General features: G+C 45.8%; 1 protein-coding gene and 1 long non-coding RNA gene across 9 annotated transcripts in view; both read left to right on the top strand.

The window, feature by feature from the left end:
• The window catches only part of LOC109278248 (uncharacterized), a 37,286-nt gene extending 17,831 nt beyond the window's left edge, over positions 1-19,455 (top strand). For 3 of the 8 annotated variants that reach the window (XR_002085564.2, XR_002085559.2, XR_002085561.2), the window contains exons 5-7: positions 8,324-8,467; positions 11,152-11,230; positions 11,865-12,370. This is a non-coding gene — a long non-coding RNA (uncharacterized LOC109278248). Of the gene's footprint in view, positions 1-8,323; positions 9,196-11,151; positions 11,231-11,864; positions 12,371-15,272; positions 15,896-19,097 lie in introns of those variants that run through there. The other 5 variants (XR_002085560.2, XR_002085562.2, XR_002085563.2 and 2 more) reach the window with 5 other exon arrangements.
• Positions 19,456-19,835: 380 nt separating this feature from the next.
• ADCY9 (adenylate cyclase 9) overlaps positions 19,836-27,242 on the top strand; it is a 131,204-nt gene continuing 123,797 nt past the window's right edge. Inside the window, exon 1 of the mRNA XM_019468420.2 lies at positions 19,836-19,917. The gene's annotated coding sequence lies outside the window, so the exon portion shown is untranslated. The remainder of the gene's footprint in view (positions 19,918-27,242) is intronic.

Below are 27,242 nucleotides of genomic sequence, written 5' to 3'. Positions count from 1 at the left end.
GCTGTGAGATCGTGACCTGAGCTGAAGTTGGACACTTAACCAACTGAGCCATCCAGGTGCCTCGGTGTTGTCAGTCTGTTTAATTGTAGCTATTAGGGTTGGGGTGTTGAAAATTTTAAATTTTTTAAACGAATTTTAGTTATAAATTTTTTTTTAATGGTTAGTGCTTTTAGTGTTTTGCCTTAGCAGTGTTTGCCTACTTCAAGGTCATGGAGATATTTTCAATTAAAAAAAATTTTTTTAACGTTTATTTATTATTGAGAGACAGAGCATGAGCATGGGAGGGGCAGAGAGAGGGGGAGACACAGAATCCGAAGCAGGCTCCAGGCTCTGAGCTGTCAGCACAGAGCCCGAAGTGGGGCTCAAACTCACAAACTGCAAGATTATAACCTGAGCTGAAGTCGGATGCTTAACTGACTGAGCCACCCAGAAGCCCCAATATTTTCTATTTTTTTTTAAGATGCTGTATTTCCTTTATGTCTAGGATCCAGCTTAAGTTTTCCATGTGATACATGGAGTTGTGGTTCATTTTTTCCCTTTTGGGTAGATAATTTTTTCATCCCATTTGTTGAAGATATTTGTCTTTCCCCATTGAATTATCTTGCTTTCTTTGTTGAACATCAATTGATCATATATGTGTAGTTCTATTTCTGGATGATGTTTCCTGTTCCATTGGTGTCTTTGTGTACCCTCATGCTAATACCAAACTGTCTCGATTATTGTTGTTTGTAGTAAATCTTAAAATCAGCTACTATAAGCCCTTCAACTTTATTCTTTATTAAGACTATTTTGGCTATTCTAGTCCTTCTTATTTCTACAAAATTGACTACTTAAATTTCTACCTAATTGGCTGCTAGTCAATTTCTAGAAAAATTCCTTCTGGAATTTATATTGGGATTACACTGAATCTATAGATCAATCTGGAGGGAATTGACATTTTAACAATATTGAGTCCTACAATCCATGAACATGGTACATCTGTACATTTATTTGGGTCTTTTATTTTCCTCAATAACATTTGGTGGTCTTTAGCAAAGAAGTCTTGTACATCTTTGGTTAAATTTATTTCTAAGTGGCATTTGTATTGTAATAGAGGAAACTGGACACCACAGAGGGATGAAAAGGTGGTAGATGGGTAGACACTGGGGCTGCTGTTTTGGGTTGATCACCAACAAGAAGCAGCTGGTCACACGGGATGTTTCTTAGTGAGTCCCCTCCATCTGGATTTCAGAATTAAGCCTATTCTCTGAGGACATAACAGCCAAGAGTCTGTGTTCTCTTATTCCCTCCACGAACTGAGACGAACACCTTTTTAGTCGTCCCTTCTGGGCACCAGCTGTACTATGAAGGTCAGGCACAGGCTGCTCCTGCTCACTCTCTCCCCATCCCCCTCCCCACCTAGAGAAACTGCAGTGCCTCCAGCTCTTGATGAGCCTCCGTTGGCTGTTACCTGAGCAGCAGTGGCCAGTGACCTCCGCAGGGTCCTGGCTAGGAGAGCTGTGCCTTAGTGAACTGGGAACTTCGGCAGAATCAACCACATACTTGGAAGAGGAGAAGAGAAGAGATGGATGGGAAGAAGCAGAGTATGAGAGGAGAACTCTGACTGATTCTGATGGCAGAGCGCTGGAGCAGGGTCTGTGAAGGCCTGCTGCTTGGGGGTCTACCAGATGGCCTGGTTTCCACAGCTGCCTTGGATTTCCAGTAGAAGCCTTACTTTCTTGGGATTCCTGATCTTCTCATAAAATTCAGGTTTTATTTTTCCAAGCGGTCCTTGAGGGCTGGCCCTATGGCTAAGGCTCCTCTGTTCCATATTTCCACAAGTAGTCTAACATATTGCCCGCCCACTTGCATGAGCTAACTGGAGAGAACTGCTACTTCTTACATCCAGGAACACCCAGCTAACACATCTGAGTCTCCCTTTGGGTCTGTTGTGTTACCTCAGTTTGGAGCCTTTTGCTTTTCCCTCCCTTACTAGGGTGTGTGTGTGTGTGTGTGTGTGTGTGTACACAAATAGCATACACAGGCAGAAGTCTTACTGATAATTTGGAGTGGGCCCATCAGAGGCATCCTGGAAGTTGGGGTGGGGGGATGTGCATTGAACGTCCTGCCACAAGCATGACTGAGAGAATTGGAGTCCTCAGGAGATGCTCGAGGGCTTGCTAGACAGCCTTGAAGATGGACCTTTGTCCCCAGTACCATATGGGGAGGGGGAAAAGCTATGGGAAAATATTTTGGCTTAATACAAAGAACTTTACAGGAGCCATATATCCATGGAACAGCCTTCCTTCCCTGATTATGCTTTTCACATCCCTGGAATATACAAGCAGATACTCAGAGACTCCTACCCTGAGGAGGATAATGTGACCTTCAAGATCCATTTAATTCTGTGCCTGACACTTTACCAGGAGGTGATGAATGTTCTTCTCCCAAGAAGACTTCTCCTGGGGAAAGGAGCCCAAAGAAAGACTTTTTTATGTAATACCAACACTTTGAACAGTCGACACTTCTTCCAATATGTACAGCCACTTCTGATATTTATCAAGTTTCCATATTTGAATGGGTTTTGAGTTCTCTAGTCAGTTCATTGGTCCATTGTCAACCCCTGTGCTATTAGAACCACATTGTCCTTGGTAATGCAAGCTAGTGCAGTCACTTTGGAAAACTGTATGGAGGTTCCTCAAAAAACTAAAAATAGAACTACCCTATGGCCTAGCAATTGCACTACTAGGTATTTATCCACGGGATACAGGTGTGCTGTTTCAAAGGGACACATATACCCCAATATTTACAGCAGCACTATCAACAATAGCCAAAGTATGGAAAGAGCCCAAATGCTCATCGACGGATGAATGGATAAAGAAGATGAGGTATATATATACGATGGAGTATTACTTGGCAATGAAAAAGAATGAAATCTTGCCATTTGCAACTATGTGGATGGAACTGGAGGGTATTATCTTAAGCGAAATTAGTCAGAGAAAGACAAAAATCATATGACTTCACTCATATGAGGACTTTAAGAGACAAACATGAACAAGGGAAGGGAAACAAAAATAATATAAAAACAGGGAGGGGAACAAAACATAAGAGACTCATAAATATGGAGAACAAATAGAGGGTTACTGGAAGGGGTGTAGGAGGGGGGATGGGCTAACTGGGTAAGGGGCATCAAGGAATCTTCTCCTGAAATCACTGTTGCACTATATGCTAACTAATTTGGAGATAAATTAAAAAAAATAAATTTAATAAATTATATAAACATTAAAATTACACTGCGTGAAAGAAACTTGTCATAAAAGACTAAGTACTGTATAATCTTATTTAAATAAAATTCCCAAACATAAACTCACATATAGTCATGGAAGTGTGAGAGTAGTGGCTTTTAAGGTGAGGGAGATGAGGGAACAGAAAAAGAGACACAGAAGAACTTTCTAATATGATGAAATACTTGTATATGTTGTTTTCTGTGATCACAGCAGTGTAAACAATTGTCACAACTCTTTTATCACCTAAGATCTCTGCATTTTTTTGTATAAAATATATTATACTGGGATTTTTTAAGTATCAATTAAAACATGTATTAGCAGAATACCATGTCTCAAAAGTTTTTAATGTTTTTGAAATTTTATGTAAATCAATATGCTTAGTAGCATAACAAAATTCTATATTCTTTGTCCTAAGAATTATTTGAAATAGGAATATTTTTGCAACTATATTTAGAGTCCTATAACTTTCTTCAGGAGAGACAATTCTTGATATTTTCTTTTCAGGTACCCTAAAATATTCTTGTGATAGGGAATAACTGAATAAAGGATTCTCAATGCTAAAAGAAAAAAAAAAAAAAAGAAACACACTGCCTTAATCGTTATAGTGCTACAATAATTTCTGATACCAGGAGTATAAAGTCTTCCCACTTGGTTCTTCTTCTTCACATTTTCTTAGACATTCTTTAGTCAATGATCTTCCATATGAATCTAAGGTGAATTATGTCAAGTCCCATGGAAAAACAATGCTGGGATTTTGATTGGGATAACAGTGAATTTGTAATAGTTATAAGGCTGATAACTTTATGAGAAAGACATTTTTTTTTAAATTTAAAAAAATGTTTATTTTTGAGCGAGAGAGAGAGAGAGAGAGAGCCGGGGAGGGGCAGAGAGGGAGACAGAATCTGAAGCAGACTCCAGGCTTTGAGCTGTCAGCCCAGAGCCTGATGCGGGGCTTGAACACATGAACCGTGAGGTCATGACTTGAGCGGAAGTCGGATGCTTAACCGACTGAGCCACCCAGGTGCCCCAAGAAAGACATATTTAAAGGTGAAATCTCAGGAGTATTGACATCCGTGGGGATAGGTTTTTCTGTCAGAGTTGCTGTTGCCCCTCACATTATACTGTGGCTTGTATCCAAGAGCAGCCACGCTCCATTTCGCCATGTGGAAATGCCTTTCCAGCCAAAACCCTCACCAATCATTTGGTTGGCCAAAGCGAGTTCTCCCAAGCCTGTTGGGATAGGCCGCCTGCTTTTTTGCAGCCTCTACCCACAAGAAAGTGCCAGAAGGTGTGGCATCAGGATTGGAGGAGAGAGTGGGGGATACGGCTGCAGGAGACGCCTACTCAGGCACTTCACAGAGGGCACCTTTCTCTGAGAATCAGCTTGGAGCCAACTTTTCTTTCTTCTTATGACTCAACCATCATTAATTAGGAAAGCTGCCTGAGCATTCTTCATTTGAGTCAGAAGCCCTGCCCGTGCTTAAGCTGTCAGTGCTGTAGGAATTTGCTCCTTTGTCATTTAAGGGCTCATAGAAGTCTTGTCCTTTCCAGATAGTCCTCTTTGGAGGGACTCCCCAGCCCCCTTTATGGTTCCTGTGGGGTGGAGGGTGACACATTTCCTTGTGCTTTTCGCTGGTCCTATCACTGGTGTCTTTCTCAAGATGTACCTCTGGGGTCTTCGGTGGGGGAGCAGGGGGCGGGGCTGGAGATGAGGAAGGCATCACTCCCCATCACGGAAGGAGAGGCATCATGGGTGAACGAAAACAGCTTTGAGGTTGACAAGCTCGAATTTGTTTGCTAATTCTGATACTAATTAGCTGTGTGTCCTTGGGTGGTCTGTCTCGTGGCTCATCTGAGCCTCAGTTTCTGCATTTGTGAACATGAGGTGATGGCATCTCTTGTCCTTGATCGTTGAGATTATTCATTGAGATACTATGTGTGGAAGCACCTAGCGTGGTACTTGGCTTCGAGCAGAAGTTCAAAAATAAATGCCACCTCCCTGACTCTACTTCCCGCCACTGTGGAGCTCAGACCCGCATCCCATCCAAGGCCTTCTAAGTGGCCACCCAGCAGGCACAGTAGTGGTGGTGGGTGGCGAAGGGGAAGTCTTACTGTATGGAGAGTCTTGGCACCTTTTAGAATTTCCTGGGAGAGCAGTAGACTAAGTGGCCACTTCATGCTGTTCCAGAGCGTGACCCAAGGAGAGGACAGAAGACTTGTATCTGTTGTTTAGTCATAGCCCCAGTGTGGCCTGAAACTTCTCCCATTAGCCAATTTCATTTGTAAACTTTCTTCTGGAATTGCTAGATTCACCTGGAAAATAGTCTGCAGTCTGCAGGCTGGAGTGTAGAAAGCCATTTTCAAGGGTGATGAGGAAGGCCAGCTGTGTTGGTGGTCTCTCATTTAGTAGCACATCGGACCCTTTCATATGGAGATTCGTAGATTCGGCGTTGGAGCAGCGACTGTCATTTACCTTTGTTCACTTTTAGCTGGAACCCTGCCCACAATAGGAGGTCATCAAAAAGTTGATGTCTTTAAAAATTGTGTGATTCTGGGGCTCCCGGGTGGCTCATTCAGTTAAGTGACCGACTCTTGATTTTGGCTCAGGTCATGATGTCACGGTTCGTGAGTTTGAGCCCCGCGTTGGGCTCCACACTGACTATGTGGAGCCTGCGTGGGCTTCTCTCTCTCTCTCTCTCTCTCTCTTTCTCTCTGTCTCTGCCCTTCCCCCGGGAAATTTTGCTCTCTCTCTCAAAACAGATAAGTGAACAAACAAAAAAAAATGTGATTCTGACACGTGCTACAACATGAATGAACCTTGAAGACGTGCTAAGTGAGGTAAGTCAGACATGGAAAGACAAATACTGAATGATTTCCCTAGAGTGGTCAAATTCATGGAGCCGATGTAGGAAGGTGGCTGCCAGGGACTGGGGGAGGGGAAACGAGGAGTTTGTGTTTAATGGAGGTGGAATTTTGCTTTGGAAGATGAAAAAGTTCTTCAGGTGGATGGTGGTGAGAGTTGTATGTCATTGTGAATGTGCTTCATGCCATAGAACTGGTACTCACAAATGGTTAAAATGGTAAATTTTACCTGTATTTTACTACAATAAAAAATAGGTGCCTGTCATACAGTCAGTGTCCTAATTTTTTTAAGTTTATTTATTTAGGGAGAGAGAGAGTGAGAGCGAGAAAGCAAGCATAAGCAGGAGAGGGGCATGGGAGGGCTAGAGAGAGAATCCCAAGCAGGCTCCGTGCTGTCAGCGTGGAGCCCGATGTGGGGCTCAAACTCACAAACCATGAGATCATGACCTGAGCCGAAAACCGAGTTGGACACTTAACTGACTGAGCCCCCGCCCCGGCGTCCCCCAGTGTCCTAATTTTTAAACTTAGAGCATAATCAGTGAGTACCCAAAGGCAATTAGGATTTGCGAGATGTAAAAATGTCACTGGATTTGCTCGTTTATTCAGCCAACACTTCTCGGCTGCTGGCTGCATCCAAACTTCCGAGCCAGGCTGGAGGAGTCAGATTCAATCCCGTGCATGCGCGTGTGCTTCCAGGGCTGGACGCTGAGGGTGAGGACGCAGAGGCCCCTGGCTCAATGAGCGCGGCCTACACATGGGAAGGGAAGACAGGGAGAGCTGCTTAGTTCCCTGGTGTTGAAGGGCAGGATCCTTGGGGGAAGCTGGAGCCTGTGGGGGGAGGAGGGGCTCAGAAGGAGGGGGGCTGGGTGCTGTGCTGGTGGGGGATGTGGCACCAGCCTCACCTTAGTCTCCTGGCAGCTGGCCACCTTAGCTAAGTTTTAAAAAGTCTCTGTAGGGGCACCCGGATGGCTCAGTTGGTTGAACGTCTGACTCTTGGTTTTGGCTCAGTTCGTTATCCCAGCGTTGTGGGATCAAGTTCCATGTCGGGCTGAGCGCAGAACCTGCTTGCTTAAGATTCTCTCTCTCCTTCCCTCTGCCCCTCTTCCCTGCTCTCTCTTGCTCTCTCTCAAATAAAAAAAAATACAAATCAGAAAATATGTGCAATGTGTTACACTGAGATCGTGTCTGTATATCTATTATCCGTATATCTATAGCTGTCTTTACAGATCATCTGTATCTTTGGTGTCTGTACACACACACACACACACACACACACACACACACACACACTCACACAATGGATGGGTCAGGGTGGGAGAACTCTGAAGGTCTGGAAACAAGTTTTGATTATTTGCAGGTTTCACTTCTCTGTTTTTGGAGCAGGGTGTTTTGGCTCTGGGGAGTGGTGAGAACATCCTGGGTGTGTCCAGCACCCTAGGTCCCCCCAGCCCAGCCTTTAGGTCAGAGGATAGCTGGGAGCAAGGGGTCCAGGGTGGAGGATGTGGGTGGAGCCTGAGGGTGCCTCTGGGGTGGGTGTTGATGCTGGGAGAGCCCGAGGGCTCTGTCCTTAGTTACTGTGTTGGGGTCCAAGCCAGAAGTCCAGTCCCTCAGGTGGGCTGGTTTGCTTTGCTGCCGTGCAGACCACACTGTCTCCCCAGGGACCCATCCTCCTCCTTCCTGGAGAAACAGTTTGGGAGGCAGCAAGGTCATTTTCCTTGATGAAAGTTGATGCGTTCACATACCCACGTAGCGGTGAGTTCAGATGACTTCGATGTGATAGAGCCTGAAGCAATGATTCGTCCAAGAACAGGCAGCAGAGGGAAGGGGAAGGAGGGGACATGCTGAGGCTCCATTAGCCACTGATCGCTCAGTTTGAGTCAGTTTACAGGACCTTAGCTTGTCATCTGTGAGGACAGCAGAAGGCTGCATGGGGCTTAGGCAAGTATTGGGGCCTTGGAGAGGAGGGAAGGAAGTCAACAGGGAAACCACAACCGACGGCTTTTGAATTTTCTAACACGTCTACTGGCATTTGCAAATAACTGTAGTCGCCAACATTTATTGAGCACTTACTGTATGCCAGGAACTGCACAAAGTGTCTTATATCTTTATGAGGTTATTTTGGATGGGAAAAATTACATCTTTATTTTTATTAGCTCCTAATGGATATTTCATACTTCCTTCAATTGTGAATACAGGCATCAGACCACAATCTTCTTATCAGACCACAACATTAGTATTTGCCACCTTGGACATCACAGGTACAGAGTCAAAGAGGACCAGCACCGCAAATCCATTGAAAAGGCCTGGACTGTTGTTACTGAGTTGGTATTGCAAACTTGGTGGGTGCAAACGGTGAGGTGTATTTTTTCTTTTTCTTTTTTTCATTGCTTTATGAGCCAGGTCAACATAAGCACCGAGGAGAGATGCCTGGATTGCTCCCAAAGAGGAGGCAATATGAGCATAATTTTCAAGTTATCCCTGATGGAAATTTCCATGAATGTGTCTTTGGATTGAGGGGTCAGTTGATTGGATTCATATGGAAGTCTGCAAAGGGCTCTGAGTAACCAGTCTCCTTCACTTTTTTGTTTATGTTTTTCCTCTTCATTCACTCTTTGTTACTGAGATGTAATTCACATTCCATGAAACCCTTTTAAAGTGTGCGATTTGGTGGCGGTTATCATATTCACAAACTTGTACAGCCCTCATCACCATCTTTCCAGAACATTTTCATCACCTCTGAAAGAGGTGATGAAACTCCCCACCCACCTCAAGCCCCCACCCTGGGAACCACTAATCTACTCTCTGGTTTACAATGTTTTGTAATTTTCGTGGTACAAGTCTTGCACTGCTTTTGTTATATTCATTTACTTTTTTTAATGATTATTTATTTTAGAGAGAAAGAGAGAGCATGAGTGAGGGAGGGGCAGAGAGAGGGACAGAGGATCCAAAGCAGACTCCATGCTGACAGCAGACAGCCTGATGTGGGGCTCGATCCCACGAACCATGAGATCATGACCTGAGCTGAAGTCGGATGCTTAACCAACTGAGCCACCCAGGCACCTGTCAGGTTTTTTCTACTTCGCTGTTCCTCTGTCCTTCGCAGAGACCTTCATTCTCAAGCCTCTTGTCTCATGATTGCAAAGTGGCTGCTGCACTGCCAGGTCTCACACTTCCATTCCAGGCAGGAAGGAAGGAGGAAGGGTGAGAGGATGCAGAGCTTTCTTTTAGCAAGTCCTTATCTTCTTATTTAGGAGGCGACGCCCTCCCTCAAGCTTGGGAAAGCCAAGTGTCTTCTTTTATTAACTGTCTTATTTAATCCCTATTTTAATGGTCTCAAGTAGGTAATATTTTCCCTGCTTTACAGATGTGGAAGCATAGAGAACTTAGTAACTTTCCCAAGGTCACACTGTCCGGGGCCGAGCTAAGACTAACAGTAATAACACACTACATTTTTCCAGCCTGTGTTCCGCTATTGCATACAAAGCACTTCCCCATTTGTTTCTCCATTTGGGTCTCGCAAAACTCTGAGATGGGCAAGGAAGGTATTGGAATAGCCTCATTTCGCAGGAGAGGAATTTGAGACGCAGAGAACTAAACGGTGACTTACCCAAGGCACCCAGCCAGCAACTTTCATTCAACTGGGTTAATCTCAGGTCTAGTGTCCTGTCTTCTGGACCCCCTTGAGAGGTCAAGGAGCACTTTCGATGAGGGAGACAGACACACAGAAAAGGTGCAAATGGATTTCATGTGCTTCAGGTTTGCATAGGCTCAGCTTTTGGGGGGCTTTTCTGCTGATTCTCTGCTTCCTTTTTTCCTGTAGTTTCCATCCCTGTCATATATTTATTTTCTGACAGGAAATTTGTATCTCTTCATCCCCTTTGCCATTTCACCCATCCCCACCCCCACCCCAGGCCCCTCTGGCAGTCACTAGTTTGTTCTCTGTATGAGTCCACTCATGTTTTGTTTTGCTTCTTTTTGGATTCCATATGTAAGCAAAATCGTATAGTATTTGTCGTTTTCTATCTGACTTATTTTACATAGCAGAATACTCTCTAGGTCTATCCATATTGTTGGGAATCACAAGATCACATTCTTTTTTATGGCCGAGTAATATTCCATATTGTGTGTGTGTGTGTGTGTGTGTGTGTGTGTGTGTGTGTGTGCGCGCATACACACACATCTTCTTAACTGTTCATCTATCCATGGACACTTAGGTTGTTTCCATATCTGGGCTATTGTAAATAATGCTGTAATAAACATAGAGGTGCATATATCTTTTTGAATTAGTGCTTCATTTTCTTTGGAGAAATACTCAGAAGGGAATTACTGGTGTATATGGTACTTCTATTTTTAATTCTTTGAGAAACCTCCATACTGTTTTCCATGGCAGCTGTGCCAATTTACTCCCACCAACAACGCATGAGGGTTCTCTTTTCCCCACATCCTCACCAACACTTGTTATTTCTTTTGTTCGTTTGTTTTTCATGTTTATTTATTTTAAGAGAGAAAGAGAGGGAGAGAGAGAATCCCAAGCAGGCTCTGCGCTGACAGCCCCAACGTGGGGCTGGATCCCACGAACTGTGAGGTGATGACCTGAGCCTCGATGATGACCGAGGCTTCATGGACCGAGCCACCCAGGCACCCCTCAACACTTGTTATTTCTTGTGTTTTTGATTTTAGCTATCCTGACTTGCGTGAAGTGACGTCTCACTGTGGTTTTGATTTGTGTTTCCCTGATGATGAGTGATGATGAACATCTCTTCGTGTGGATCCTGGCTCTGCTGTTCCTGCAGGGATGGGGGGTGTGTGTCTGGGACCAGGAGGAGAGGCACCAAGACTTTGTCTTAGAATAGACTTGGCATGCAGAGGGGGTCTGCATCGCCTTTCTCAACCAGTGGGTTTCACTCTTTGCCCATGTGTTTTCCAGCTTCACTTCCTGAGGCATCTGCTGCTGGAAGGGGGGTTTCCTAGACTGAAAAGTCAGACTCCATCTTAAATATTATCTTCCTCTTCTTGAACACAGGTAACACAGAGGAGTGGATGTTTCCTGACAACCTAGTTTGATTACATGGTGAAAGGACAGAAGAGAAGACCAAGTCCAAGTGAGTTTTCTGCTGGCCTTGATAGAATTAAATATGGTTGAAAAACAAAACAAAATAACACTCCCAGCTCATCCATTTTTTTCGAGCCTATGTGTATCATGACAAATGTGACACCTAGCTCTGACCTAGGTGCCTGGGTCATGGGTCTTTGAGAAAAACCTGTTAGTGGTTTATAGAAGAGCAGACATAAAGGCTCCAACTACAGAGAATAGATGAATTCAATGGATTGCTGTGTTTGGATATAAATATGCCCATTTTAAAATACAAGTATGATATTTTGATAGTGTTAAGTAAGAAAATGATGGTAATCACACAGTGAGCAGACTGGTATTATTATGGCCTTACCATGGTTCTCAGTATGGAGGCACATAGTAGGTACTCAATAAAATATTCATTGACTAACTTTTGGAGCCAAGCCAACTTAATGAACTGATCACTGGAATTTGGACACCACAAAGAGTTAATAATTGTAAAGTATCCTGTGTATTCTGTGGTTATTCCATGACCTCAAATCATCTCTCAAATAAACTATTGTCAAATCATTGTTGCAAATTACAGGACAAAAGTCCGAACCTAACTCCACTTTCACGGAGGGAACCTCACGTGCTAATCATTTCTTTCCCACCTCTGCTAGTGGTCTGAAATGCGTGCCGCACTGGCTGCTGACATAAGCAAGCACACTGCCTGCTGGTTCGAGGGGCTGCCCCGGGAGCTAATTACAGACACGAGGCCGTGTGGCCGGCAGACCGCTGCTGGATGTGATTAGAGGGTTTTGGAGTGTTGCCATCTGCTCACTTTCATGGACACAGGGGAAGCAGCCAGGGTAATGTCCCCCTTTAGGCCTGTCTGCCCCATCCTCCAACCTTCCAGCTGCTCCGGCTGATGGCCTTGGAGGCGTCTTGACTCTTGTTTCACATTCTTCATCAGATCCACGAGCAGACCGGCTGGCCCTGCTTTGAGCATGTATGTGTCATCTCACCAATGTTACTTGCCTCTGCTGGAGCTGTGCTGGACCAGGCTCCCGTCATTTCACAACTGGGGCTACAGAAGCAGCCTCCTGGCTGGTTTTCTTGCTTCTGCTCTGCGTTTTTTGTTTTTCAAATTTTTTAATATTTATTTATTTCTGAGAGAGATTGAGAGAGAGAGAGAGAGAGAGAGAGAGAGAGAGAGAGAGCACAAGTGGAAGAGGGGCTGAGAGAGAGGGAGACACAGCATCTGAAGCAGGCTCCAGGCTCCGAGCTGTCAAGCCCCCGACGTGGGGCTTGAGCCCACGAACCATGAGATCATGACCTGAGCTGAAGTTGGACCTTCAGCCTACTGAGCCACCCAGGCGCCCCTGCTCTGTCTTCGTATGCTTGGCGTTCAACACAGTGGGTAGGGGGATCCTTTTTACAGATTTAAGACATCACGGAACCGCACTCAATTCTTCTCTGAATTCTCCAGATCCTCGTCCTGCTCAGAGGAAAACCTCAAGTCTGTCCAGGGGCTTGTCACTCCCATGGTTCTTTGAATTGATCTGCCACTCTCCCTGGCTTTCTGGACTTAGGCCACACTGGCCTCCTTCCTGTTGCTGGAGCACATCAGGCAGGCTTCGGTCTCCACACCATTCCTGCTGCCCTGATGGCTCCCTCTGCCTGTGACGTGGTTCCCCAGAAAACCACATGGTCCCCTCTCTCACCTCCTTCAAATCTCTGTGCAAATGTTTCCTTCTCAGTGAGACCTGATCACCCTATTTAAAACTGCAGCTAGGCCTGAAGCCAAGACTACATTGTGTATTAACTGACTTGAATATAAATAAAAAGAAAAAAAAACAGAGAAGGCGGCAAATCATAAGAAACTCTTAAAGACAACAAGCTGAGGGTTGATGGAGGGGAGGTGGGTGGGGGGAGTGGGCTACATGGGTGATGGGCATTAAGGAGGACACTTGTTGGGATGAGCGCTGGGTGTTATATGGAAGTGATGAATCACTAAATTCTACTCCTGAAACCAACACTACACTATATGCTAACTATCTTGAATTTAAATAATAAAAAAAGATGGGAAAAAAATAAATAAAAGATAAAATTCATGGAAAAGAAATAAAAGCTACAGCTATGTGTTTAGAACTATGTGTTAGTTTTGCTATAGGTTTTTTTTGTTTTTTTGTAGATTTAATAAAACCTTGGTTTGGGGCGCCTGGGTGGCGCAGTCGGTTGAGCGTCCGACTTCAGCCAGGTCACGATCTCGCGGTCCGTGAGTTCGAGCCCCGCGTCAGGCTCTGGGCTGATGGCTCGGAGCCTGGAGCCTGTTTCCAATTCTGTGTCTCCCTCTCTCTCTGACCCTCCCCCGTTCATGCTCTGTCTCTCTCTGTCCCAAAAATAAATAAAAAACGTTGAAAAAAAAATTAAAAAAAAAAAACCTTGGTTTGTGAGCATAATTCGTTCCAGAAACAAGCTTGTAATCCAAAGCACTCACATATCAAAGTGAATTTCAAGAACCATCGGCTCAATTGTGATCATGTGACATTCGGTGTCACACCTTACTCATATTGCAAGACATCACTCCTTTATTAAGTTAAAATTTATTAGAAATGTAGGAAATAATCAGCATTTATTAGAAATGTAGGAAATAATAAACTAAAAGGCAACCGACAGAATGGGAGAAGATATTTGCAAACGACATGTCAGATAAAGGGTTAGTATCCAAAATCTATAAAGAACTTATCAAACTCAACACCCAAAAAACAAATAATCCAGTGAAGAAATGGGCAAAAGACATGAATAGACAATTCTCCAAAGAAGACATCCAGATGGCCAACTGACACATGAGAAAATGCTCAACATCACTAATCAGGGAAATATAAATCAAAACCATAATGAAATACCACCTCACACCTGTCAGAATGGCTCACATTAACAACTCAGGCAACAACAGATGTTGGCGAGGATGCAGGGACAGAGGACGTCTTTTGCACTGCTGGTGGGAATGCAAACTGGTGAAGCCACCCTGGAAAACAGTATGGACGTTCCTAAAAAAATTAAAAATAGAACAACCCTATGACCCAGCAATTGCACTACTAGGTATTTATCCAAGGGATACAGGTGTGCTGTTTCGAAGGGACACACACATCCCAATGTTTACAGCAGCACTATCAGCAATAGCCAAAGTATGGAAAGAGCCCAAATGTCCATCGACGGATGAATGGGTAAAGAAGATGTGGGATATATATATACAATGGAGTATTACTCAGCAATGAAAAAGAATGAAATCTTGCCATTTGCAACTATGTGGATGGAACTAGAGGGTATTATGCTAAGTGAAATTAGTCAGAGAAAGACAAATATAGTATGACTTCACTCGTATGAGGACTTTAAGACACAGAACAGATGAACACAAGGGAAGGGAAGCAAAAATAATATAAAAACAGGGAGGGTGACAAAACATAAGAGACTCTTAAATATGGAGAACAAACAGAGGTTCCTGGAGGGGTTGTAGTAGGGGGGATGGGCTCAATGGGCAAGGGTCATTAAGGAATCGACTCCTGAAATCATTGTTGCACTATATGCTAACTAACTTGGATGTAAATTAAAAAAATAATAAAATTAATAAAAAAAATTTATTAGAAATGTTTGCTCGTCTTGCGGAACACTCACACAAGTTACAAGCAATCCAAGGTTTTACTGTATTTTCTTTTTAAAATATTTATTTATTTATTTATTTATTTATTTATTTATTTATTTATTTTTGAGAGAGAGAGGGCATGAGCACGATTGGGGGAGGGGCAGAGAGAGAGAGGGAGAGAGAATCCAAGCAGGATCCATGCTGTCAGCACAGAGCCTGATGCGGGGCTTGAACTCATGAACTGTGAGATCATGACCTGAGCCGAAGTCAAATGCTTAACTGACTGAGCCACCCGGGCACCCATGTAGGTACTTTTTTGTTAGGTTAAGGAAGTTTCTGTTCCTAGTTTGCTGAAGCTTAAAAATTATTGAGTTATTGAATTTCATTGATGTTAGTGATTTTTCTTCTTCTGTACTGAGGTTGTCATGTCCTCGTTTACTAGGTTACTGTGGTTAACTGTATTAGTTTATTTTCTGATATTAAGCCAGCCTGCATTTCTGGAATACCCGCGGGGCCCATTAGGGAGACCACAAGCAGAGCATGGCAATCTTGCCAAGTTGAGGAGACAGACATAGGCATGTGGAGAGTCTGAAGCAGCTGGAATTTGCAGAACAGAGTCCCAGAGAAGAGAATCCTATGCAGAGAAAGAGTTCTAAAAATCTGGAGACTAGTCCTGAATACTAATGCTACACATGCACAGAGTGAAACCACGAAGCAGGTCCAGGGACGACTGCAGAGCTGTAAACTGAACCACTCCTGGGAAATACTCCAGGTCCGACCAGACGAAGTGGAGAGTCCTCACTGAACACATGGGCATTTACAGAGACCCCAGAAGGGTCAGCCTCACTAGTTGAAGTGAATTGTTTCTACAGTAAAGACTATTCAAGACATGTCCAAACAAAGCCTAAAAATACTCTGTGAGAGAACTAACCTCATGTGTAAATAACATAGCTTCCTATCAGAATAAAGCCTGATACTCTCGAAAATAAGGCAACAAATCCCGTGACTCGACAATGTACAATTCATAATGTCCATCATCCAATAAAAAGTTATTTGACATGAGAACAGGCAATCAAATGTGATCCATAATCTGGAACAAAAACAGTGAATGGAAATAGACTCAGAAATTGTAGAGGTGATACGATTAATAGGCAAGGACTTTAAAACACTTATTGTAGGGGTGCCTGGGTGGCTCAGTCAGTTAAGTGTCTGAATTCGGCTCAGGTTATGATCTCGCAGTCCGTGAGTTCAAGCCCCGCGTCGGGCTCTGTGCTGACAGCTCAGAGCCTGGAGCGTGTTTCAGATCCTGTGTCTCCCTCTCTTGTCTGACCCTCCCCCGTTCATGCTCTGTCTTTCTCTGTCTCAAAAATAAATAAAAGTTAAAAAAAATTTAAAACACTTATTGTAAATATGCTCAAAGACTTCAAGGAAATTACGTAGTGTGGAGAAGAGTATAAGATATAAAAAAAAATCCTAAATGGTCCTTGTGGCACTGAAAATTTTATCAGATGGGATCAACAACAGATTAGACTCTGCAGAAGAGTAGATCAGTGAACTTGTAAACACAGTAATGGATTCTATCCACACTAAAGCGTAGGAAAAAAAAAGAAGCAAACCCCACCAGATCCTCTCGGACCTGTGGGATATTGTTGAGCAGGATGTATATGTGTGATCGTGTGTAACAGAAGTCCCAGAAAGAGGAAGGTCAGGAAAGAAATAGATTTGAAGAGATAATGGCCAAAGTGTCTTCTTCATTTGATGAAAACTATAAAGAGAATTATAGACAGATCTAAGACACTTAAAGAATCCCATGCAGAATAAACATAAAACCAAAGCAAGACACATCATAACCAAATTGCTGAAAACCAGTGATAATAAAAAAAAATCTTAAATTTTGAGATAAAAAGATATAAAATACAGAACAAAGGTTAGAATTACTCCAGATTTCCTGTCATATACGACGGAAGCCAGAAGACATCAGAACAACACCTTTAAAGCACCAAAAGAAACAACGATCCATCTAGAATTCTATATCCAGTGTGGTAAAATTATTTTTCAAAAAACTTTTTCAAATACACAAAAGCTGAGAGTTTTTTCTTGTAGATAATGTACTATCAAATATTAGAGAATGTTCTTCGGGCAGAAGAAAGTGATACCAGATGGAAAATTAGATGCATATATAGAAATGAAGACCACTGGAGCAGGGGAAATAGACAGAAACGTTTCTCATTTAAAAATTTTCTTTATGGGGCGCCTGGATGGCGCAGTCGGTTAAGCGTCCGACTTCAGCCAGGTCACGATCTCGCGGTCCGTGAGTTCGAGCCCCGCGTCAGGCTCTGGGCTGATGGCTCGGAGCCTGGAGCCTGTTTCCGATTCTGTGTCTCCCTCTCTCTCTGCCCCTCCCCCGTTCATGCTCTGTCTCTCTCTGTCCCAAAAATAAATAAAAAACGTTGAAAAAAAAATTAAAAAAAAAAAATTTTCTTTAAAAGATAATTGACTATGGCAGGGGTGCCTGAGTGATTCATTCAGTTGAGCGTCTGACTTTGGTTCAGGTCATGATCTCAGTTTGTGAGTTCGAGCACCACGTTGGGCTCTGTGCTGACAGCGCAGAGCTTAGAGCCCGCTTCCAGTTCTGTGTCTCCGTCTCTCTCTGCCCCTCCCCTCCTCATGCTCCATCTCTCTCTCTCTCAAAAACAAATAAACATTAAAAAAAAAAAAGATAATTGACTATGGCAAAGAAATCTTGTGGTGTGGAGTTTATAACATATGTAGGTGTAAAACGAGTGGCAGCAATAGCATGCAGATTTGGAGAGGACAAACAACAAAACATTCCCTCGACCCTTCTGTAATTTGGCCATACGACTGTTCTGATCCGTGTGATATGAGCGTAAGTGCTGTGTGCCTGCCTTTCTTCTCTCCTTCCTCCTTCTTCCTGTCTAGATTTCCAGAAACTGTCTTAGACAAAAGGGTGACCTTCAGATATTGGACATTGACTTTTCTTTCGTTGGACAATGAAAGAGCGACAGGATCTAGGGAGCCTGGCTCTCCATCTGGATTGCCAGGCCAGTCCCCGAATGAGCCTTCTGCTCATATCACAGTGAGAATGTGGGAAGCTGCTGTAATTTGGAGGTTTTCTCTAATCTGGAGCTGAACCCAATTCTAACTAATAAGATTGGATATTTGAAAGAGTAGCAGTTGGTAAGTCTCTGACAAGACAATCTAGAAAAAAAGACACAAATAAATTATATGAAGATTTCATTTCTTTTTCTTTTTTTAATGTTTATTTTTGAGGAGAAAGAGAGAGAGAGAGAGAGAGAGAGAGAAAGAGAGAGAGTAGGAGGGGTAGCGAGAGAGGGAGACACAGAATCCGAAGCAGGCTCCAGGTTCTGAGCTGTCAGCAAAGAGCCCAATGCAGGGCTAGAACTCATTATGTGAGATAATGACCTGAGCCGAAGTTGGACACTTCACCAACTGAGCCACCCAGGCACCCCAATAATATGAAAAATTTAAAGAAGGATATAACCATAAATGCAGCAGAGGTCACAGGGATAATAGACTATGAAAAAGCCTATTGATAATTTTCACATGCAAAAAAAAAAAATTCTAGAAGAAAATCACTAAAATGAAGTCAAGAAAAAGCAGAAACTCTGATGTTCGTAGCAGCATTATTCACAAAAGTAAAAGGGTAGAAACAATCCAAATGTCCGTTGATGAGTGATTGTGGGACATACGTACAGTGGCGTACCTTCAACCTTGAAAAGCGATGAAATTGTAACACATTCTACAATATAGATGTACCTTGAGAACATTATGCTAAGTGAAATAAGCCAGACCCATAAGGACAAATAGTGCATGATTCCTCTTATATGAGGCACTAGAATGGTCAGATTCGTAGAGAGAGAGTAGGACAGATGTTACCAGGGACTGGGAGCAGACAGAAACTAGAAATGAGTGTTTCATGGGGACAGAGATTCAGTGTGGGAAGATGTAAAGTTCTGGAGTTGGTGGTGGTGATGGTTGCACAACAATATGAATGTACCTAAAAAAAAAAAACAAACAACCTTTATTTGTTTTGAGGGAGAGCGTGGGGGAAGGGCAGAGAGAAGAGAGAGAGAGAGAATCCCATGCAGGCTCTGTGCTGTCACTACAGAGCCCAACATGGGGCTCGATCTCACAAACCATGAGATCATGACCTGAGCAGAGATCAAGAGTCGGAAGCTTAACCAACTGAGCCACCCAGGTGCCCCACAATTTTTTTTCTTTTTAGGTATTGTGGGACAGGAGGATTTTTCAGTGTATCCAGGCCTCCATGCTGTTACAAAGGGAACAGGGGCCGTGACATTCTCAAGCTTCTAGCCTAATGACCTCTGCTCTGTGCATATCCTTTCTTGGCATTTACATAACTGGAAGAATGGGTGCATATATATAACATTATAGTCACAGTTATTAGAGATAATTTATTATTTTTTAAGTAATCTCTACACCCAACATGGGGCTTGAACTCACAGCCCCAAGATGAAGAGTTGCGTGTCCTACCGACTGAGCCAGCCAGGCGCCCTGGTAACCGGCCATTAGAAAGAGCAGACCTCGCTTCGTGACCAGCGGGAAGCCCTCTTCTGAATGACTGCCCCCTGTCCCCAGGCCTTTTCGTCATGGGGATTGGCAAGCGAAGTCTGCTTGGCCTCCCTGTGTGATCCAGGCTTACGAGCCAGGGGCCACTTTTAGAGCCACTGGTGGGGATGACATCCGTTTGTCACCCGGCTGTGAGCTCTTGGGTGGAACCAGCTCCCGCTGCCCGCCTGTCAGAGCCTGCGTGAGAAGGATGCCGTTCTTTCCTGACAGCTTCTACCTTCACAATCACCTTAGCCTCAAAAATGCACCAGGAATTCACGCGGCAGCGGCACATTCCAAATCCCTGCGTAGGGTGGCCGCGCCCAGATTCCACAAGAGAGCCTCGGCAGACCTGGCTTCCCCCGCCTGCCTTCCCCACCTCCTCAAGTGTCTCTGCCTCGTGACTTCGAGCCGTGGTGCCATCAGGCAGGGACGTGTCTGCGTTTTTGAATGACATCATCGGTCCCAGATGAGAGGTAGGTTTCTTCTTCACCCCAAACACATTTCTGCAGCCCTCCCGGTTCCACCTTCGTAGGCAGATACAGCTGGGTGGGGGGAGGTCTGCTGAGCTGCTCTGTGCCGAGCCTCCTCTGCAGGGGCACCCCAGGTACCCGCACTCTGCCTCACGAATCCTCCAAAGGTTTCTGAGACTCTTGTCCACATGGTCCCACCCTGCCCATGCTGCTTGCTTGGCTCATGTCCCCTCTGCGCTGCAGTCCAGCGGGCCTGCCCGACCTTCCCAGCACAGCCCGCACCTTCAGAGTCCCCCGGAGGCTCCTCCCCTCCCAGGGCCCTCCCGGGACTTGCAGGGCTTCGAGGCATTTTCTCTCCCCACCCGTGTCTTATCCCCCTTCCGTGCTTGCTGGGAGCAGACAGTGGGGCTGTTGAATATAATGGCAGTCCAGAATTGCATGTGGCCAGTTGTGTCTCTGAGCTCCACCTGGAGCCAGTGAGGAAGGAGACCTGCCAGGTCGCTGCCGTGTCCCTGTGTCTGCAGCCAGGGCGCTCCTGCATGGCCACCGTCTCTGGCCGGGCACTGATGGGGTCACACCTCCTGTAGACAGTACTGTGACCACAGCCTCAGTGGATAAGGACTCAAAGGAAGCCCAGCTCGGGGCTGAGTTGTCAAATGAGGTTAGCCCCTCCCCCTACCCACCCTGGAAGGGCACTGTGGCCTGGCTGCAGCAGAGACAATTAATACTAACTCCATCTTCTCGGGATACTTAAGCGGCCCAGGAATGCGAGTTTAGGCTGTCCTGGCAATGCTGCCCGGGCTCTTTAGGATTTTCTTTCCCCCATCTCCCTGAATCTTAGGGAGTGCTGACTGTGCCCTGCCTGGCCCTGGGCCGTGTATGCTTGCTGCCCCGGGAACCAGCACACCGGCCCTGTCCACCTGTTGTTGGATGATGGGTCCCACTGCCTGCTTATCCAGTATGTACTTGTCCCAAGGTTGTAGCAGGGGCAGCTACCACCGCCCTCCTGCCCCCACTGAAAAACAAACAGGGTGACACTACAGGTCTAAACCTGCCTCGTACGTACCAGGAACCCAGTACAAAGGAGCTGGATGGAACAGGAGAAAATTGAACACAGCTGAGTTAGAAGGGGGCATTCAGGGACACTCCTGAGTTCAAATCCCCCTAAACCTTGGTTTCTTCAAAGGGTGATTGAGGATGGGGGCGCCTGGGTGGCTCAGTCAGTTAAGTGTCCGACTTCGGCTCAGGTCATGATCTCTCAGTTTGTGGGCTCGAGCCCCGAATAAGGCTCTGCACTGATAGTGTGGAGCCTGCTTGGGATTCTGTCTCTCTGCCCCTTCCCCACATGTGTGGGCTCTGTCTCTCAGAGTGGATAAATAAACTTAAAAAAAAAAAAAAAAGGGTGGTTGAGGAAGGAATAAGACAGTAAATGGAAATGCCAGACACAGAGCAAGCGACCACAGTGGTAATTATTGTTCTCAGGGTGGGACAGAGACAATAGTGAGCTAGACCCGCTTCTGTTGGGGCATGGCTCTGTGGCGGTGGGGGCCAGCCCCAGCTTGGGTGCCTGCCTCTGTCCTGGGGGCATTTACATTGTCCCCTGACCTCCCAGCACTGTTCTGAGGATCAAAGGAAGGAGCATGGGGGCAAGCCTCTTGCAAACCATAAAGTATTTCATAAACCCCAGACGTTTGTATTACGATGGACACGGCGATTATCTGTGTCCCAATGCACTTCTACCCCAGTGTCTTCGAATGTGCCTTTGAGTAACTCAAGGTGTGGGGGAAAGGTGGTTTCCTAGTTTTGGATGTTGCCAGGATTTGAAACGTGCTTAAACTTGGCTCCCAGACAGGCTGAAATTAAACTGTGACACACGTTCCCTGTCCAGCGGCCTGGGATTTTGCAGCTGGAATGCTGCTTCTCATAGCTTTCTGTCTATCCTCCTGTGATTGCCAACCAGCTTCTATCGGCAGGTGCAGGGAGTCGGGGACAGGTTAGACGGGGGCTTCTAGACCCTGCAGCCCGGCTGCCCCAGTACCAGACCTTTCTGTGCCCCATCTCTGCCTCCCAGGGGTAGAGAGCCTTCGAAGAGCTATCCACGCATCTGATTTTTATCTTATTAAATTTTTTTAATGTTTATTTATTTTTGAGAGAGATAGACAGAGTGTGAGCAGGGGAGGGGCAGAGAGAGAGGGAGACACAGAATCCAAAGCAGGCTCCCCGACGGGGATCTTGAACTCATGAACGGTGAGATCATGACGTGAGCCAAAGTCAGACGCTTAACTGACTGAGCCACCCAGGTGCCCCCCATGCATCTGATTTTAGGTTGCAGTATGGTTGATAACACAAGCACGTCCACGTTGCTAGGGAAGCACACAGAGGGTCAACTTCTCAGTCTTGAGGAAGGGGGCGGAAGTTCACAGCTTTCCTTGAGGCTGCTCCTGCAGTAAATCCCACCTCCAGCACCCAATATTCCTGTCCCTGAATATCCTTGGCTGGAGAGACACAAAAAGGGCAATTGCGCAGGGTGTGTGTGTAGACGGGGTGGAGCCACAAAAAACGATTGGATGGAGGCAGTGGAAAATTTAAAATAGATTTGTTGTTTTATTCCGCTTGTATATTGATAGGCTTATGAACGATCATTATTATTATTATTCATTGTGGTGGAATGCATCTGAAAAACTTACCATCTGTATTAGTTGGCTAGGGCTGCCGTAAAAAGTAGCACAGACCAGGCAGCTTAAACAATAGAAATTTATTTTCTTCCCATTCTGGAGGCTGGGAACCCAAGATCAAGGTGTTGGGGGCATTGGTTTCTTCTGAAGCCCCTCTCCTGGGCTTGTGGACGGCTGTCCTCTTGTGTCCCTTCAGATCATCTTTCTCTGTACATGTAAGTGTCCAGATTTCTTCTTCTGATGAGGACGCCAGTCATCCTGGGGTAGGGCCCGCCCTAATGACCTCATTTTAACTTAATCACCTCTTCCAGGAGCTTATTTCCAATGCAGTCATATTCTAAGAAACTGGAGGTTTGGACTTCAACATATGAATTTGGGGGAGGGCATGATCTGGCCTGGAACACTACAAATTGCCTGCCATAACCTAACCACTCTCGCAGGGAGCGGGAAGGGCAGCAGAGACACCAAAGTGGGGACCACTGGCTCTTCTTTCCAGGCTCCCCGTCTCACAGTTGCATCTAAGAGAGGATGTGGATGTTGCCCCAAATTATAACACTATTCTTAGAAATCATGAGCCCCAAGACCCTTTTTAAAAAAAAAAAAATTAATGTTTATTTTTTGAGAGAGATAGAGTGTGAGTGGGGGAGGGGCAGAGAGAGAGGGAGACACAGAATCCAAAGCCGGCTCCGGGCTCCGAGCTGTCAGCACAGAGCCTGATGGGGGGCTCCGACTCACGAACCGCGAGATCATGACCTGAGCCGAAGTCGGACGCTTAACCGACAGCCACCCAGGCTCCCCAAGCAACAAGACTCTTGAAACCAAAGGCGTCTTATGTGTTAGAGTTGTAGTCAAGAGCGCTCTTTGGAAAGATGGCAGAATCTTCTTCAGGCTGGGCTGCTCACTGTACGTGAGAAAGGCTTGTCTCCCTCAAACAGGCCTGGTGGGTTTTTATCATGACTTGTGTGAGGACCCTGTTGTGAAGCATTGAAACATGAAGCATAAATGACAACAGCACAGAGATCCCAGAGATTCCTCCTGCAGGAAACACTGTGCTGGTTGCATACAGCCTGGACTCAACAGCATGGAGCTTCTCACATACTGAGTACTGTAGATGGCACTGGACGCTTCCTCCTGGAGTGTTTCATGTTGGAAAGCAATCGTTATTTATTGGCATTGTGGTAACACTTGTCTGGCTCACAACTTTTCTTTCTGAGTAGTGTCGGTAAGAATCTGATAGGATCGTGTGCCTAAATATACCCGAGTATACGGGGATCCACCAGGATAGATACGGATGGATGAAGCTAACAGTTTGCGGGTTCATCATGCACATGACTGTCCTAGCAAGGCTCCTGAGTAAAAGCCAGCAGCTGTCCGACAGCTCAGAACCATCCGGAATAGTGTTTTGCTAAGGGAAGGTTTAGATACTGAACCCTCAGTTTTCCTGCCGTTGTTGCTTCTCAGCTGAGTGGAAGCCAGGCTTAAAGAGCCTTCTCTGGAAAATCTGACTAATCCAGGGAAGGGCACTTGTAAGTGCTGACATGGGAGGGGGTCCCCCACAAAATGTCCCAACTACAACATTCTAAGGCAGTAAATGATCATAAGAATCACCTGGGGAGGGGGCGCCTGGGTGGCTCAGTCGGTTAATCGTCTGACTCTTGGTTTCGGCCCAGGTCATGACCCCGAGATTCATGAGTTCGAGCCCTGCATCAGGCTCCACGCTGACAGTGCAGAATTTGCTTGCGATTCTGTTTCTCTTTCTCTCTCTCTTGCTTTCTCTGTCTCCCTCAAAATAAATAAATAAACTTAAAAAATTAAAAAAAAAAAAAAAGAATCACCTGGGGAGGGGGTGCCTGGGTGGCTCAGTGGGTTGAGCACCAGTCTCTTGATTTTGGCTCAGGTCATGATCTCACGATTTATGGATTGGGACTCTCTCTCCCTCTCTCTCTCTCTGCCCCTCCCCACTCATGTGCACTGTCTCTCTGTCTCAAAAATAAATAAATAAAACTTAAAAAAAAAAAAAAGAATCGCCTGAGGAGGTTTGAAATGCCCTCCTATACTCCTTCCTAGCCCCAAATGGTTATATCAGAATTTATGAGGCTGGGGTCAGGTCATTAGTGTTCAAAGCATCCCAGTGGTTGTAGCAAGTGGCTGGGCTGAGAAGCACAGTGCAAAAGGGAAGCCTGTTCTTGGCAAGTCCTACCACCTGCCCTGAGTTTCTGGTCAGTTTTTGTTTTTTTAATGTTTTTATTTATTTTTGAGAGAGAGACAGAGCATGAGCAGGGGAGGGGCAGAGAGAGAGGGAGACACAGAATCGAAAGCAGGCTCCAGGCTCTGAGTGGTCAGAGCTCCAGGCTCTGACTCCAGGCCCAGAGAGCCTGACTCAGGGCTCCAACCCACAAGCTGTGTGGTCACGACCTGAGTCGAAGTCAGACGCTTAACCCACTGAGCCCTCCAGGCGCTCCTAGAGACTCTCTAAACAGAAGTGACTGGATTCCTCCTCTTTCTTACCTCACTGGTCAGGGCTGACCTCCACCCCCCGTGTGGCCTCGGGGTCTCCTGCAGCTCTGCAGCTCTCAAGATGTTAGAGGTTTGCTCTAGTCTGCTGTGAAGCGGGCAGAGTCCCTCCCGCCGTTCATCTTCTGTGTCTGCACCGTCAGAGGGGTCACCTGGAGTGCCCATTGCACCCTCACTTGCAGAAGGTGATGAAACACTTTGTAGGAGTTTCCCGGGACTGCCACGACAAACTTGGTGGTTTCAAACACCAGCATTGTATTTGCTCACGGTTCTGGAGGCCAGAAGTCAGAACTCAACGTATGAGCAGGGTCAGCTCTCTCTGGAGGTGCTCAGGGAGGCTCCTTCCTGTCTCTTCCAGCTTCTGTGGCTCATGGAAACACTTGGGGTTCCCTGGCTTGTGGACGCATGTCTCCAATCTCTGCCTCCGTCTTCCCCATGGCTTTCTTCTCCCTGCGTGTCTCTGTGTCCTGGGCACCAGTCACGGGATTTAGGGCCCATCTGAATCCAGTAGCACCTCATCTTAACTAATTCCATCTGCCAAGACCTATTTCCAAATATAAGGTCATGGTCTGAGATTCTGGATGGACACGAATGGGGCGGGGGTGCTCTTCAATCCACTGCACAGCTCCCAGGCAGTCTTTCTTACACCTACGCCATGTCTCCTTAGCGTTGCCCATGAAATGGGATGCAAGTGACAGTCCAGCAGGAGCTGGGCCAGGCTGCAAATCTGAGTGACACTCACCAGGTTTTACCCAGAATTCCCCATCCTCTCTTCATCAACCTTGTTGGGTCAGCCAACCAGCTCCCTACTAGAAAATGTGATTGCCCCTGGGCTGGTTCTCCCTGGCCCCATGGGGTCATAAATATGCCCATCACATATTTCAGCTTTCGGTGCCAGCCAGAGCCTCTACTCTAAGATGTAGGTGGAGAGAGCTCTAAACTCACAAGCGTTGCATCAGATATTACTTATTTTGGTTATTAAAAGCAACCAAGAGCTTAACTATTTCACACACATCCTCTCTTACAATTCCCATGTGCATTCATTCCATAAGCTTTTTTTAAAGTTTATTTATTTATTTTAAGAGAGAGAGAGAGACGGAGAGAGAGAATCCCAAGCAGGCTCCACACTAACACTGAGGAGCCTGATGCGGGGCTCGAACCCATGAACCATGAGGCCATGACCCGAGCCAAAATCAAGAGTCAGATGCCCAACTGACTGAACCATCCATGCACCCCTCACTAGGCATTATTGAGCTATGCACCAGGCAGGGCAGGATTTGGAATTGATATAGATGGTTAGATTGAAGACTCCTGGGTTATAGTAGAGCCTGCCAGAGATTTTGGTGATCTTCCCTAATCAGCCTTCTTTTACTTTGCCTGGACATGTGACGTTCTGCCCGTGAGGAGGCCAGCCAGTGGGCTGGAGGGAGAAAATGTGGGTCTGTTCCTACACACTCATCCTTACCACGGGAGAGAAAAAGTACTCAAAGCTTGTTAACTACGGCTTGGGACGCTTGACTGGGTGAGAGCAACGAATCCCACCTTCCAGTGGGTGGTTCTCCGAGATGATTGCCCACCCGATAACCAGAAATAACGTGGGCACTGCTCAGGCCTCAGGGACCAGCATGAGCAGAATGGCCAGAGCTCCGTCTGTGTGCTGTTTATTTCGAAGCCAGGCATGTTGTCACCCTGTGCAGCTTGAGATAGTTTGGAGCCGACGCCCTCGAAGGTCAGGTGAACGTGTGTATGAGGAGGGCGAGGGTGATATGACGAGGCTGGCAACACTTGCCGAAAGCTCGGGTAGAGTTTGTGTGGACACGGTCTGATTCACAGTGCATCTGGGTGGAAGTTCTCTGCGCATCACAGAGAGAAAACCCTACAGCTCTGGCAGCAAGTTGGTTGGACGGTTTGAGAAAGCTGTTGCATCTGTCCCGTATCTGCTGAGTATTAAGCAGCATTCTGCTGTCTGGGGGTCGAGGAGAAGGGGCCCAGGGCTCTCTGGTGATTCTCTCTCTCTCTCTCTTTTTTAAAACATTTATTTACTTTTGAAAGACACCAGTGGGGGAGCGGCAGAGAGAGAGGGAGACACAAATCTGAAGCAGGCTCCAGGCTCCGAGCTGTCAGCACAGAGCTCGACTG

Source organism: Panthera pardus, unplaced genomic scaffold, assembly GCF_024362965.1.
Source record: "Panthera pardus isolate Hobbes unplaced genomic scaffold, ASM2436296v1 HiC_scaffold_4, whole genome shotgun sequence".
NCBI classification, from domain to species: domain Eukaryota; kingdom Metazoa; phylum Chordata; class Mammalia; order Carnivora; family Felidae; genus Panthera; species Panthera pardus.
This window is presented reverse-complemented; position numbering and strand designations above follow the sequence as displayed.